Below are 14704 nucleotides of genomic sequence, written 5' to 3' on the forward strand. Positions count from 1 at the left end.
GTGTTGCCATAGTTTGTGTGTCTGCTGTATCCTGATCTTGGTATTCTGACCCCGGACGGTTATTGGACTTCCCTCTGCCCGCTCCCTATTTCTGTCTTGGACCCCAAACCGTTATCTGACTATGTCTTTGCTTGCTCCCTTTTACTACTACGTACTCTTTTGGTGTTGTGACCCTCGGATTGTGCCCTGACTACGTCTCTGTTTACCCCCCTATGATTATACGTGACCTTCCGTTACCAGATGCCGACTCTCCTGACTACCCTTTCGTTCATGCGACCCCGTGAAGTAGTGACAAGTGTTCCAGATAGTATGAAAACAACAGCAAGCAGCCCAGTAAGTGACACATTGCTGGAATCAGTGTCTCAGCCCCTACATCATGGAGTTCCCAGATCAGGAGGCAAAAACATGATTCCCCGTTCTTCAGATTGTGATAGTCCCCTGGGGATCAATACTGTAATTGGAGTATGATTTAAATCTTCATGTGGGCGGAGTTATACAAAGTTCCGCATTCCGAGGAGAAAACAGTGATTATATCAAAACGACAGCAAGCAGCCCAGTAAGTGACACATTGTTGGAATCATGGAATTCTCAAATTAGGAGATAAAAACATGATGACAGATTCCCCCTCCCCTCCAGTACTATAATTGGAGTATGACTTCAAATCTTCATGTGGGCGGAGTTATACAAAGTTCAGCATTCCGAGGAAAAAACAGTGATTATATCAAAACAAGAGCAAGCAGCCCAGTAAGTGACACATTGCTGGAATCAGTGTCTCAGCCCCTACATCATAGAATTCTCAAATTGGGAGGTAAAAACATGATGACAGATTCTCCCTCCCCTCCAGTATTATAGTTGGAATATGACTTAAAATCTTCATGTTATTATTATTATTATTTATTTATAGAGCACCATTGATTCCATGGTGCTGTACATTAGAAGGGGGTTACATACAGAGTACATATACAAGTTACAGTAAACAGACTAGTACAGAGGGAAGAGGGCCCTGCCCTTGCAGGCTTACATTCTGTAGGATTTTGGGGAGGAGATAGTAGGTGGGGTGTAGGTGGGGCGGCAGCTCCGCACGGTGGTGGGGCGGCAGCTCCGCACGGTGGTGGTAGTTATACAAATTTCAGCATTCTGAGGAAAAAACAGTGATTATATCAAAACAACAGCAAGCAGCCCAGTAAGTAACACATTGCTGGAATCAGTATCTCATCTCCTACATCATGGATTTCTCAAATTGGAAGGTAAAACATGATGACAGATTCCCCCTCCCCTCTAGTACTATAACTGGAGTATGATTTAAAATCTTCATGTGGGCGGAGTTATAGAAAGTTCTGCATTCCGAGGAGAAAACAGTGATTATATCAAAACGACAGCAAGCAGCCCAGTAAGTGACACATTGTTGGAATCATGGAATTCTCAAACTAGGAGATAAAAACATGATGACAGATTCCCCCTCCCCTCCAGTACTATAATTGGAGTATGACTTAAATTTTCATGTGGGTGGAGTTATAAAGTTCAGCATTCCAAGGAAAAAACAGTGATTATATCAAAACGACAGCAAGCAGCCCAGTAAGTGACACATTGCCGGAATCAGTGTCTCAGCCCCTACATCATGGAATTCTCGAATTGGGAGGTAAAAACATGATGACAGATTCCCCCTTTCCCTTCAGTACTATAATTGGAGTATAATTTAAACTCTTCATTCAAAAAATAAGAAGCACAAGACCCCTTCTACGACGTCTCGGAGACCCTCACGCACCGTCACTTGTTGTCTGAATCCATTTTCTTAAGAGGTGTCGTGTTCATTATCCTTTTTGACCAAATTTCCCCCCCACCCACCCACACACCCTTGAATAAAGGAGCATATGTCGAGCATCGACCTCAGACCCCAGAGGTGAAGACGTTCCCTAATTATCTCAACGACCGGTCGGGCTCCGAAGATTTTGAAGATTTTATTCCATTATTTAAAGAATTTAATCTTAGAGACCACGGGGGAGAAAAGATCGTGATTCTATTATAATTGTCCCCTACCGCCCCCCCCCCTCTAATTGTTTTTGTTTTGTTTTTTTTACGCAGAATGAATATATTTTTCAATTTCATTTTTCTTTGTCCTTTAAAGAAGAAGGATAAAGAAGAAAAAAAAATCTAGAACTCAAAATGGCTTCCTGCAGCAGCCGCCTGTCATTTGTTTATTTTTTTTTTCTTTCTTCCTTTCAGCTAAGAGAAGAAAGACAATAAATATATATTTCTTTTGTGAGGCGAGGGAGGGGCGAGGCGCTCGGCAGCCATGCTCGGGCTGACATCAGACTCACATTAGGATTTGAGCTCTGTGTGGAGAGCTGGGGATAGAAAGGAACACAAAAAGGGACATAAATATGTATAAAGCAAAAGGGCTGAGAAGACAAAAACAATCATAAGACGTCGAAATAATCAAAGATGAATGCGGCTTCGGTCACAAAGCCGAGGAGAAAGTGTCACAAGTGTGATTGTACAGCAGCGCTCAGCGCGGGGAGGGGGGAGCGAGCGCGGACCCTCGGCTCCGGATCTGCACATGTGCAAAGAAAAGAACATTTTGATCTTCTGTGCATAGATACGTGAGCAATTAGATAAATGCGAGGCGCAGACCTTCTCCTTATTTATCAGAATTCTGAAAAAAAAAAAAAGGAAGAGCAAGAAGCGACCGCACGTGACTGATCAGACAGATGCATCATTTACAACACAGCCTTAGATAATTCATGAAGACGAGAGAAAGGGGGAAGATGGAAGACGACGAGAAACGAGCGAAAGGGAAAAGAGGGAAGACGACAACGGGGAACAAAAGATGAGCCAAGACAGGCGTAAGAATCAAAAGACAGGACATTCTACAGACCCTTATAATAAAAGTGGTGTCTACGAATAGGTGCTAAGCTGTCAGCTCTCATCTGTGAGCAAGTCTGCAGCGCCACCACAGGACGAATGGAGAATTACCAGTCACAGGGCTGCAAAGTGTAAAAGGAAAAGTATCTTTGTGCTATGATGTATGTGTATTGGCACTAATGATGACCATGCTCGGGTGCTCAGTACTGGTAACTAGTGATGAGTGAGCACTACCATGCTCGGGTGCTCAGTACTGGTAACTAGTGATGAGCGAGCACTACCATGCTCGGGTGCTCTGTACTGGTAACTAGTGATGAGTGAGCACTACCATGCTCGGGTGCTCTGTACTGGTAACTAGTGATGAGTGAGCACTACCATGCTCGGGTGCTCAGTACTCGTAACTAGTGATGAGCGGGCACTACCATGCTCAGGTGCTCTGTACTCGTAACTAGTGATGAGCGGGCACTACCATGCTCGGGTGCTCAGTACTGGTAACTAGTGATGAGCGGGCACTACCATGCTCGGGTGCTCAGTACTGGTAACTAGTGATGAGCGGGCACTACCATGCTCGGGTGCTCAGTACTGGTAACTAGTGATGAGCGGGCACTACCATGCTCAGGTGCTCAGTACTGGTAACTAGTGATGAGCGGGCACTACCATGCTCAGGTGCCCAGTACTGGTAACTAGTGATGAGTGGGCACTACCATGCTCAGGTGCTCAGTACTGGTAACTAGTGATGAGTGGGCACTACCATGCTCAGGTGCTCAGTACTGGTAACTAGTGATGAGCGGGCACTACCATGCTTGGGTGCTCAGTACTGGTAACTAGTGATGAGCGGGCACTACCATGCTCGGGTGCTCAGTACTGGTAACTAGTGATGAGCGGCACTACCATGCTCTGGTGCTCAGTACTGGTAACTAGTGATGAGCGGGCACTACCATGCTCTGGTGCTCAGTACTCATAACTAGTGATGAGCGGCACTACCATGCTCAGGTGCCCAGTACTGGTAACTAGTGATGAGCGGGCACTACCATGCTCGGGTGCTCAGTACTGGTAACTAGTGATGAGTGTGCACTACCATGCTCAGGTGCCCAGTACTGGTAACTAGTGATGAGCGGGCACTACCATGCTCAGGTGCTCAGTACTGGTAACTAGTGATGAGTGTGCACTACCATGCTCAGGTGCTCTGTACTGGTAACTAGTGATGAGCGGGCACTACCATGCTCAGGTGCTCTGTACTGGTAACTAGTGATGAGCGGGCACTACCATGCTCGGGTGCTCAGTACTGGTAACTAGTGATGAGTGTGCACTACCATGCTCAGGTGCTCTGTACTGGTAACTAGTGATGAGCGGGCACTACCATGCTCGGGTGCTCAGTACTGGTAACTAGTGATGAGCGGGCACTACCATGCTCAGGTGCTCTGTACTGGTAACTAGTGATGAGTGTGCACTACCATGCTCAGGTGCTCTGTACTGGTAACTAGTGATGAGCGAGCACTACCATGCTCAGGTGCTCTGTACTGGTAACTAGTGATGAGCGGGCACTACCATGCTCGGGTGGTCAGTACTGGTAACTAGTGATGAGCGGGCACTACCATGCTCAGGTGCTCTGTACTGGTAACTAGTGATGAGCGGGCACTGCCATGCTCAGGTGCTCAGTACTGGTAACTAGTGATGAGCGGGCACTACCATGCTCGGGTGCTCAGTACTGGTAACTAGTGATGAGTGAGCACTACCATGCTCAGGTGCTCAGTACTGGTAACTAGTGATGAGCGAGCACTACCATGCTCAGGTGCTCTGTACTGGTAACTAGTGATGAGCGAGCACTACCATGCTCAGGTGCTCAGTACTGGTAACTAGTGATGAGCGGGCACTACCATGCTCAGGTGCTCTGTACTGGTAACTAGTGATGAGCGGGCACTACCATGCTCAGGTGCTCAGTACTGGTAACTAGTGATGAGCGGGCACTACCATACTCGGGTGCTCAGTACTGGTAACTAGTGATGAGTGAGCACTACCATGCTCAGGTGCTCAGTACTGGTAACTAGTGATGAGCGAGCACTACCATGCTCAGGTGCTCTGTACTGGTAACTAGTGATGAGCGAGCACTACCATGCTCAGGTGCTCAGTACTGGTAACTAGTGATGAGTGGGCACTACCATGCTCGGGTGCTCAGTACTGGTAACTAGTGATGAGCGGGCACTACCATGCTCGGGTGCTCAGTACTGGTAACTAGTGATGAGCGGGCACTACCATGCTCAGGTGCTCTGTACTGGTAACTAGTGATGAGCGGGCACTACCATGCTCGGGTGCTCAGTACTGGTAACTAGTGATGAGTGGGCACTACCACGCTCGGGTGCTCAGTACTGGTAACTAGTGATGAGCGGGCACTACCATGCTCGGGTGCTCAGTACTGGTAACTAGTGATGAGCGGGCACTACCATGCTCGGGTGCTCTGTACTGGTAACTAGTGATGAGTGGGCACTACCACGCTCGGGTGCTCAGTACTGGTAACTAGTGAGGAGTGGGCACTACCATGCTCGGGTGCTCAGTACTGGTAACTAGTGATGAGCGGGCACTACCATGCTCGGGTGCTCTGTACTGGTAGCTAGTGATGAGCGAGCACTACCATGCTCGGGTGCTCAGTACTGGTAACTAGTGATGAGCGGGCACTACCATGCTCGGGTGGTCAGTACTGGTAACTAGTGATGAGCGGGCACTACCATGCTCAGGTGCTCTGTACTGGTAACTAGTGATGAGCGGGCACTACCATGCTCGGGTGCTCAGTACTCGTAACTAGTGATGAGCGGGCAGTACCATGCTCAGGTGCTCAGTACTCGTAACTAGTGATGTGCGGGCACTACCATGCTCAGGTGCTCAGTACTGGTAACTAGTGATGAGCGGGCACTACCATGCTCAGGTGCTCTGTACTGGTAACTAGTGTTGAGCGGGCACTACCGTGCTCAGGTGCTCTGTACTGGTAGCTAGTGATGAGCGAGCACTACCATGCTCAGGTGCTCAGTACTGGTAACTAGTGATGAGCGGGCACTACCATGCTCGGGTACTCAGTACTGGTAACTAGTGATGAGCGGGCACTACCATGCTCGGGTGGTCAGTACTGGTAACTAGTGATGAGCGGGCACTACCATGCTCAGGTGCTCAGTACTGGTAACTAGTGATGAGCGGGCACTACCATGCTCGGGTGCTCAGTACTCGTAACTAGTGATGAGCGGGCACTACCATGCTCAGGTGCTCAGTACTCGTAACTAGTGATGTGCGGGCACTACCATGCTCAGGTGCTCAGTACTGGTAACTAGTGATGAGCGGGCACTACCATGCTCGGGTACTCAGTACTGGTAACTAGTGATGAGCGAGCACTACCATGCTCGGGTGCTCAGTACTCGTAACTAGTGATGAGCGGGCACTACCATGCTCGGGTGCTCAGTACTCGTAACTAGTGATGAGCGGGCACTACCATGCTCAGGTGCTCTGTGCTGGTAACTAGTGATGAGCGGGCACTACCATGCTCGGGTGCTCAGTACTGGTAACTAGTGATGAGCGAGCACTACCATGCTCAGGTGCTCAGTACTGGTAACTAGTGATGAGCGGGCACTACCATGCTCAGGTGCTCAGTACTGGTAACTAGTGATGAGCGAGCACTACCATGCTCAGGTGCTCAGTACTGGTAACTAGTGATGAGCGGGCACTACCATGCTCGGGTGCTCTGTACTGGTAACTAGTGATGAGCGGGCACTACCATGCTCGGGTGCTCAGTACTGGTAACTAGTGATGAGCGGGCACTACCATGCTCGGGTGCTCAGTACTGGTAACTAGTGATGAGCGGGCACTACCATGCTCAGGTGCCCAGTACTGGTAATTAGTGATGAGCGAGCACTACCATGCTCGGGTGCTCAGTACTGGTAACTAGTGATGAGCGAGCACTACCATGCTCGGGTGCTCAGTACTGGTAACTAGTGATGAGCGGGCACTACCATGCTCAGGTGCTCTGTACTGGTAACTAGTGATGAGCGGGCACTACCATGCTCGGGTGCTCAGTACTGGTAACTAGTGATGAGCGAGCACTACCATGCTCAGGTGCTCAGTACTCGTAACTAGTGATGAGTGGGCACTACCATGCTCAGGTGCTCAGTACTGGTAACTAGTGATGAGTGAGCACTACCATGCTCAGGTGCTCAGTACTCGTAACTAGTGATGAGCGGGCACTACCATGCTCAGGTGCTCAGTACTCGTAACTAGTGATGAGTGAGCACTACCATGCTCAGGTGCTCAGTACTCGTAACTAGTGATGAGCGGGCACTACCATGCTCAGGTGCTCAGTACTGGTAACTAGTGATGAGCAGGCACTACCATGCTCAGGTGCTCAGTACTGGTAACTAGTGATGAGCGGGCACTACCATGCTCGGGTGCTCAGTACTGGTAACTAGTGATGAGCGAGCACTACCATGCTCAGGTGCTCAGTACTCGTAACTAGTGATGAGCGGGCACTACCATGCTCGGGTGCTCAGTACTGGTAACTAGTGATGAGCGACCACTACCATGCTCGGGTGCTCAGTACTGGTAACTAGTGATGAGCGGGCACTACCATGCTCGGGTGCTCAGTACTCGTAACTAGTGATGAGCGGGCACTACCATGCTCGGGTGCTCAGTACTCGTAACTAGTGATGAGCGGGCACTACCATGCTCGGGTGCTCAGTACTGGTAACTAGTGATGAGCGGGCACTACCATGCTCAGGTGCTCAGTACTGGTAACTAGTGATGAGCGGGCACTACCATGCTCAGGTGCTCAGTACTGGTAAGTAGTGATGAGTGAGCACTACCATGCTCAGGTGCTCAGTACTGGTAACTAGTGATGAGCGGGCACTACCATGCTCGGGTGCTCAGTACTGGTAACTAGTGATGAGTGAGCACTACCATGCTCAGGTGCTCAGTACTCGTAACTAGTGATGAGCGGACACTACCATGCTCGGGTGCTCAGTACTGGTAACTAGTGATGAGCGGGCACTACCATGCTCAGGTGCTCAGTACTGGTAACTAGTGATGAGTGAGCACTACCATGCTCGGGTGCTCAGTACTGGTAACTAGTGATGAGCGGGCACTACCATGCTCAGGTGCTCAGTACTCGTAACTAGTGATGAGCGGGCAGTACCATGCTCGAGTGCTCGGTACTCGTAACTAGTGATGAGCGGGCACTACCATGCTCGGGTGCTCAGTACTGGTAACTAGTGATGAGCGAGCACTACCATGCTCAGGTGCTCAGTACTCGTAACTAGTGATGAGCGGGCACTACCATGCTCGGGTGCTCAGTACTGGTAACTAGTGATGAGCGACCACTACCATGCTCGGGTGCTCAGTACTGGTAACTAGTGATGAGCGGGCACTACCATGCTCGGGTGCTCAGTACTCGTAACTAGTGATGAGCGGGCACTACCATGCTCGGGTGCTCAGTACTCGTAACTAGTGATGAGCGGGCACTACCATGCTCGGGTGCTCAGTACTGGTAACTAGTGATGAGCGGGCACTACCATGCTCAGGTGCTCAGTACTGGTAACTAGTGATGAGTGAGCACTACCATGCTCAGGTGCTCAGTACTCGTAACTAGTGATGAGCGGGCACTACCATGCTCAGGTGCTCAGTACTGGTAACTAGTGATGAGTGAGCACTACCATGCTCGAGTGCTCGGTACTCGTAACTAGTGATGAGCGGGCACTACCATGCTCGGGTGCTCAGTACTGGTAAAAAGCCAAATCTAATATATAAAGCTCAGTGTGTGTGTGTGGATTGCACATTTTCTGTTAGTACAATAAACCTCATTTCAATCCAGAAATATTCCTCAGTCCATCAGTTATTAGATATATGAAACTGAAATAGCAAAAACCCAAATTGGTATAAAGAAAAAAGGTTAACATTAATAGGGGTGCCCAAACTTTTTCATATGACTGTAAAAAAGGGGGTGGACAAAAGTATTGGCACTGTTTGAAAAATCCTGTGCTGCTTCTGTAATTTGTGTAATAACAGCGCCTGTAACTTACCTGTGGCACCTAACAGGTGCTGGCAATAATAAATCACACTTGCAGGGGGTTGACATGGATTAAAATTGCCTCCACCTCTGTCCTGTGTCCTTGTGTGCCCCACATTGAGCATGGAGAAAAGAAAGAAGACCAAAGAACTGTCTGAGGACTTGAGAATCCAAATTGTGAGGAAGCAAGAGCAATCTCAAGGCTACAAGTCCATCGCCAAAGACCTGAAAGTTCCTGTGTCTACAGTGCGCAGTGTCATCAGGAAGTGTAAAGCCCATGGCACTGTGGTAACCTCCCTAGATGTGGAAGGAAAAGAAAAATTGACGAGAGATTTCAACGCAAGATTGTGCGGATGGTGGATAAAGAACCTCGACTAACATCCAAACAAGTTCAAGCTGCCCTGCAGTCCGAGGGTACAACAGTGTCACCCCGTACTATCCGTCGGCGTCTGAATGAAAAGGGACTGTATGGCAGGATACCCAGGAAGACCCCACTTCTTACCCCGAGACATTAAAAAAGCCAGGCTGGAGTTTGCCAAAACTTACCTGAGAAAGCCTAAAACGTTTTGGAAGAATGTTCTCTGGTCAGATGAGGCAAAAGTAGAGCTTTTTGGGAAAAGCCATCAACATAGAGTTTACAGGAAAAAAAAGAGGCATTCAAAGAAAAGAACACAGTCCCTACAGTCAAACATGGAGGAGGTTCCCTGATGTTTTGGGGTTGCTTTGCTGCCTCTGGCACTGGACTGCTTGACCATGTGCATGGCATTATGAAGGCTGAAGACTACCAACAAATTTTTCAGCATAATGTAGGGCCCAGTGTGAGAAAGCTGGGTCTCCCTCAGAGGTCATGGGTCTTCCAGCACGACAATGACCCAAAACACACTTCAAAAAGCACTAGAAAATGGTTTGAGAGAAAGCACTGGAGATTACTAAAGTGGCCAGCAATGAGTCCAGACCTGAACCCCATAGAAGACCTGTGGAGAGATCTCAAAATGGCAGTTTGGAGAAGGCCCCTTCACATCTCAGGGACCTGGAGCAGTTTGCCAAAGAAGAATGGTCTAAAATTCCAGCAGAGCATTGTAAGAAACTCATTGATGGAACCGGAAGCCGTTGTGCGCAGTTATTTTGGCAAAAGGTTGTGCAACCAAGTATCAGGCTAAGGGTGCCAATACTTTTGTCTGGCCCATTTTTGGAATTTTTTTGTGAAATGATCAATGATTTGAGTTTTGTTTCATTCTCTTTTGTGTTTTTTTCATTTCAAGCAAAATAAATGAAGATAATAATAGCAAAGAATTTGTGATTGCAATCATTTTCAAGAAGAAACTGAGTATTATCTGACAGAATTGCAGGGGTGCCAATACTTTTGGCCAGCACTGCAGGCCACCATTTTTCTCCGCCTTGTTCTTCATTCGCTGCCGAGAATGATGATCTTTTGTACCACGCAAAAGATCATTTCACCCGACGATCGAGCATATTCAGCAGTTTGTAGTCCACTGCGTATCGTGGTCGCTGAAATGATCAATGCCGCCCTCTTTTGTGACGTTTGTATCATGTGCTCGGGCAGATTTACATCCAAGGCCTCGTGCAGACATCGCTGTTTTTTCTGCTGCCTTAAAAATAAGCGCTTCTGTATTATATTTTATTTTTTACAAACATTCAGCCAAAACTCCCGGACATATAGAGAAAATGCTTCATCATCACAGATGCGGATTCTTTACTGTACGAGCAGTGACACTATGGATTCTTTACTGTCCAAGCAGCGAGACTGACTATTCTTTACCGTCAAAGCTGTGAGACTATGATTCTTTACTGTCTTAGCAGACAATGGATTCTTTACAAACCGAGCAGAGAGATCATGGATTTTTTACTGTCTAAGCAGTGAGACTATAGATTGTTTACTGTCAAAATTTTGAGTCTGTGGGTTCTTTACCTTCATTGCTGTGAAGATAAGGACTCAGGATTCATTACGGTCAGAGCAGTGAGACTGCAAATTCTTTACTGTCCGAGCAATAAGACTATGGATTCTTTACTGTCCGAGCAATAAGACTATGGATTCTTTACTGTCCGAGCAATAAGACTATGGATTCTTTACTGTCCGAGCAATAAGACTATGGATTCTTTACTGTCCGAGCAATATGACTATGGATTCTTTACTGTCTGAGCAATAAGACTATGGATTCTTTACTGTCCGAGCAATATGACTATGGATTCTTTACTGTCTGAGCAAAAAGACTATGGATTCTTTACTGTCCATGAAGTGAAATTATGAATTCTGGATTCTTAACTATCCAAACAGTGAGATAATGTATACTTTACTGTCATAACATTAATACTACGTAATCTCTACTGTCCGAACAGTGAAATAATGTTTTCTTTACTGTCCAAACACTGTGGATTCTTTACTGTCAGAGCAGTGAGGCAATAGATTCTGGATTATTTATTGTACGAGCAGTGAGACTATGGATTCTTTACTGCCTGAACAGTGAGAATATGGATTCTGGATTTGTTTACAATCCGAGCAGAGAGACTATGGTTTCTGAATTCTTTACTTTTTTTTACAAATGAGATTATGGATTCTTTACTGTTTGAGCAGTGAAATTATGGACTCTTTACTTTCTGGCCAGTGAGGCTATGAGTCTGGATTCTTTACTGTCCAAGCAGTAAAGGTATGGATTCTTTATTATCCGAACAGTGATACTATAGATTCTGGATTCCTTACTTTCCAATAAGTGAGATCATGGATTATTTACTGTCTGAGCAGTGAGATTATGGATTCTTTACTGTCTGAGCAGTGAGACAATGAATTATTTACTGTCAGAGCAGTGAGATTATGAATTCATTACTAACAGAGCAGTGAGACGATGGATTCCTGATTCTTTACTGTCCAAGCAGTGAGATTATGGATTATTTTTCTATTCGAGCAGTGAGACTATGGATTCTTTAGTGACAGAGCAGTGAGATTATGGATATTTTACTGTCCAAGCAAAGAGACTTTAGATTTTTTTACTCTCCAGGCAGTGAGACTATGGATTCTGGATTCTTTATTGTCCAAGAAGTGAGATTATGAATTTTTATTACTATCTAAGAAGTGAGACTTTGTTTTCTTTACTGTCCATGCAGTGAGACTATGGATTCTTTACTGTCAGAGCGGAAAGATTATGGATTCTTTACTGTCAGAGCCCTGAAACTTTGGATTTTGTACTGTCCAAGAAATGAGACAATGAATTCTGGATTTGTTACTGTCAGACAAATGACACTATGAATTCTTTACTGTCTGAGCAGTAGAACTATGGATTCTTTACTGTCCGAGCAGTAAGAATATGGATTTCTTTTTTACTATGCTATGGATTCTGGATTCTTTACTGTCTAAGCAGTGAAACTGCAAATGTTTACAATCTGAGCAGTGAGACTATGAATTCTTTACTGTCCAAGAAGTGAGTATTAATTTTGGATTCTTTGCTGTCTGAGCAGTTAATGTATTCATTACTGTCCGAACACTGAGACTATTGATTTTTTTACTTTCAGAGCAGCGAAGCATTGAATTCTGGATTATTTACTGTCCGTTCAATGAGACTGTGGATTATTTACTGTTTGAGCACTGAAGCTATGGATTCTTTACTGTCAGAAAAGGGACTTTACGGATTCTCTACTGTCATAGCAGTGAAGCTATTGATTCGGGATTATTTACTGACAGAGCAGTAAGACTATGGATTCTCAATTCTTTAGTGTCGGAGCACTGTGATTATAAAGTGTTTAAAATTTGAGCATCGAGACTATGGATTCTTTTCTGTCAGAGCAGTGAGAATAAGGATTTTTTTACTGTGCAAAAAGTGAGACTATGAACTCTGGATTCTTTACTGTCCAAGCAGTGATATAATGTGTTCTTTACTATCCGAACACTGAGTCTATGAATTCTTTCAACTGGGCAGATATACAAATGGCCGTTTCTATATGCTAAATATCTCATTGGAATATCGCAATGGATTCTGGATTATTTACAGTCCAAGCAGTGAGATTATGGGTTCTTTACCATACAAGCAGTGATACTATGTATTTTTTGCTATCCGAGCAGTGGGATTATGAATTCTTTACTGACAGCAGTGAGGCTATGCATTCTGGATTCTTTACTGTCCAAGCAATGAGACAATGGATTTTTTTACGGTCTGTGCAGTGAGACTATGGAATCTTTACTGTATGAGCAATGAGACAATGGATTCTTTACTGTCCGAGTACTGAAAGTATAGATTCTGGATTCTTTACTTTTCAACTAGTGAGATTATGGATTTTTTACTGTTTTAACCATGAGACTATGGGTTCTTTACTGCCTGAACAGTGAGACTATGGATTCTTTACTGTCTGAGCAGTGAAACTGTACATTCTTTACTGACAGAGCACTGAGACTATGGATTTTTTATTTTTTTCTGTCCAAGCAGTGAAACTATGGATTCTTTACAGTCCCAGCAGAGACTGTGGATTCCTTAATGTATTAGTAGTGAGACTATGCATTCTTTACAGTCCAAAGAGTGAAATTGGATTCTTTACTGTCCGAGCATTGAGATTATAGATTATTTTTCTATCCAAGCAGTGAGACAATGGATTATGGATTCTTTACTGTCAGAGCAGTGAGATTATGGATTCTTTACTGTCCAAACAGAAGACTTTAGATTATTTACTGTCCAGGCAGTGAGATTGTGGATTCTAGATTCTTTACTGTCAGAGATCTGAGATTATGGATTATTTACTGTCAGAGCAATGAGACTTTAGATTCTTTATTGTCCAAGAAGTAAGACTATGAATTCTGCATTCTTTACTGTCACAACAGACTATGAATTCTTTACTATCCGAGCAATGAAAATATGATTTTTTTTTTTACTGTCCGAGCAGTGAGATTACGCATTTTTTACTATCCGAGAAGTGAGCCTTTGGATTCTTTACTGTGCGCGCAGTGGGATTCCTTATTGTCTGCGCAGTGAGACTATATATTCTTTACTGTCAGAGCAATAAGTCTATGGATTCTTTACTATCAGAGACATGAGTCTAAAGATTCTCTACTGTCAGAGCAGTAAAGCTATGGATTCTCAATTCTTTACTGTCTGATCAGTGAGATTATGGATTCTTTACTGTTCGAGTAGTAAGACTATGTTTTTTTTACTGACAGAGCAATGAGACTATGGATTCAAGATTCTTTACTATCCAGGCTGTGAGATTATGGATTCTTTACTATCCACGTAGTGAGACTGTAGAATATTTATGGTCTGAGCAATGAGATTATGGATTCCGGATTCTTTTCTGTCCGTTCAGTGAGATTGTTTTTTTTTATTATGTGAGCACGGAGACTATCGATTCTATAATGTCCGAGAAGTGAAACTATGGATTATTTACTGTCAGAGCACTGAGATTATGGATTCTTTACTGTCAGAGCAATGATACTTCAGATTATTTACTGTCCAAGAAGTGAGACTATGAATTCTGGATTGTTTACTGTCAGAACAGTGAGACTATTAATTATTTACTGTCCGAGCAATAAAACTGTGGATTCTTTACTGTCCGAGCAGTGAGATTATGCATTTTTACTATCCGAGAAGGGAGGATTTAGATTCTTTACTGTCGATGCAGTGAGACTATGGATTCTTTACTGTTTGAGCACTAAGGCTATGGATTATTTACTTATAGAAAAGGGAGTCTGCGGATTCTCTACTGTCTGGATTCCTTACTGTCTGAGCAGTGAGACTATGAAATACTTCCTGTCCAAGAAGTGAGACTATTCATTTGGATTATTTTCTGTCTGAGTAGTTAGATAATATA

This window comes from Anomaloglossus baeobatrachus, chromosome 4, assembly GCF_048569485.1.
Source record: "Anomaloglossus baeobatrachus isolate aAnoBae1 chromosome 4, aAnoBae1.hap1, whole genome shotgun sequence".
NCBI classification, from domain to species: domain Eukaryota; kingdom Metazoa; phylum Chordata; class Amphibia; order Anura; family Aromobatidae; genus Anomaloglossus; species Anomaloglossus baeobatrachus.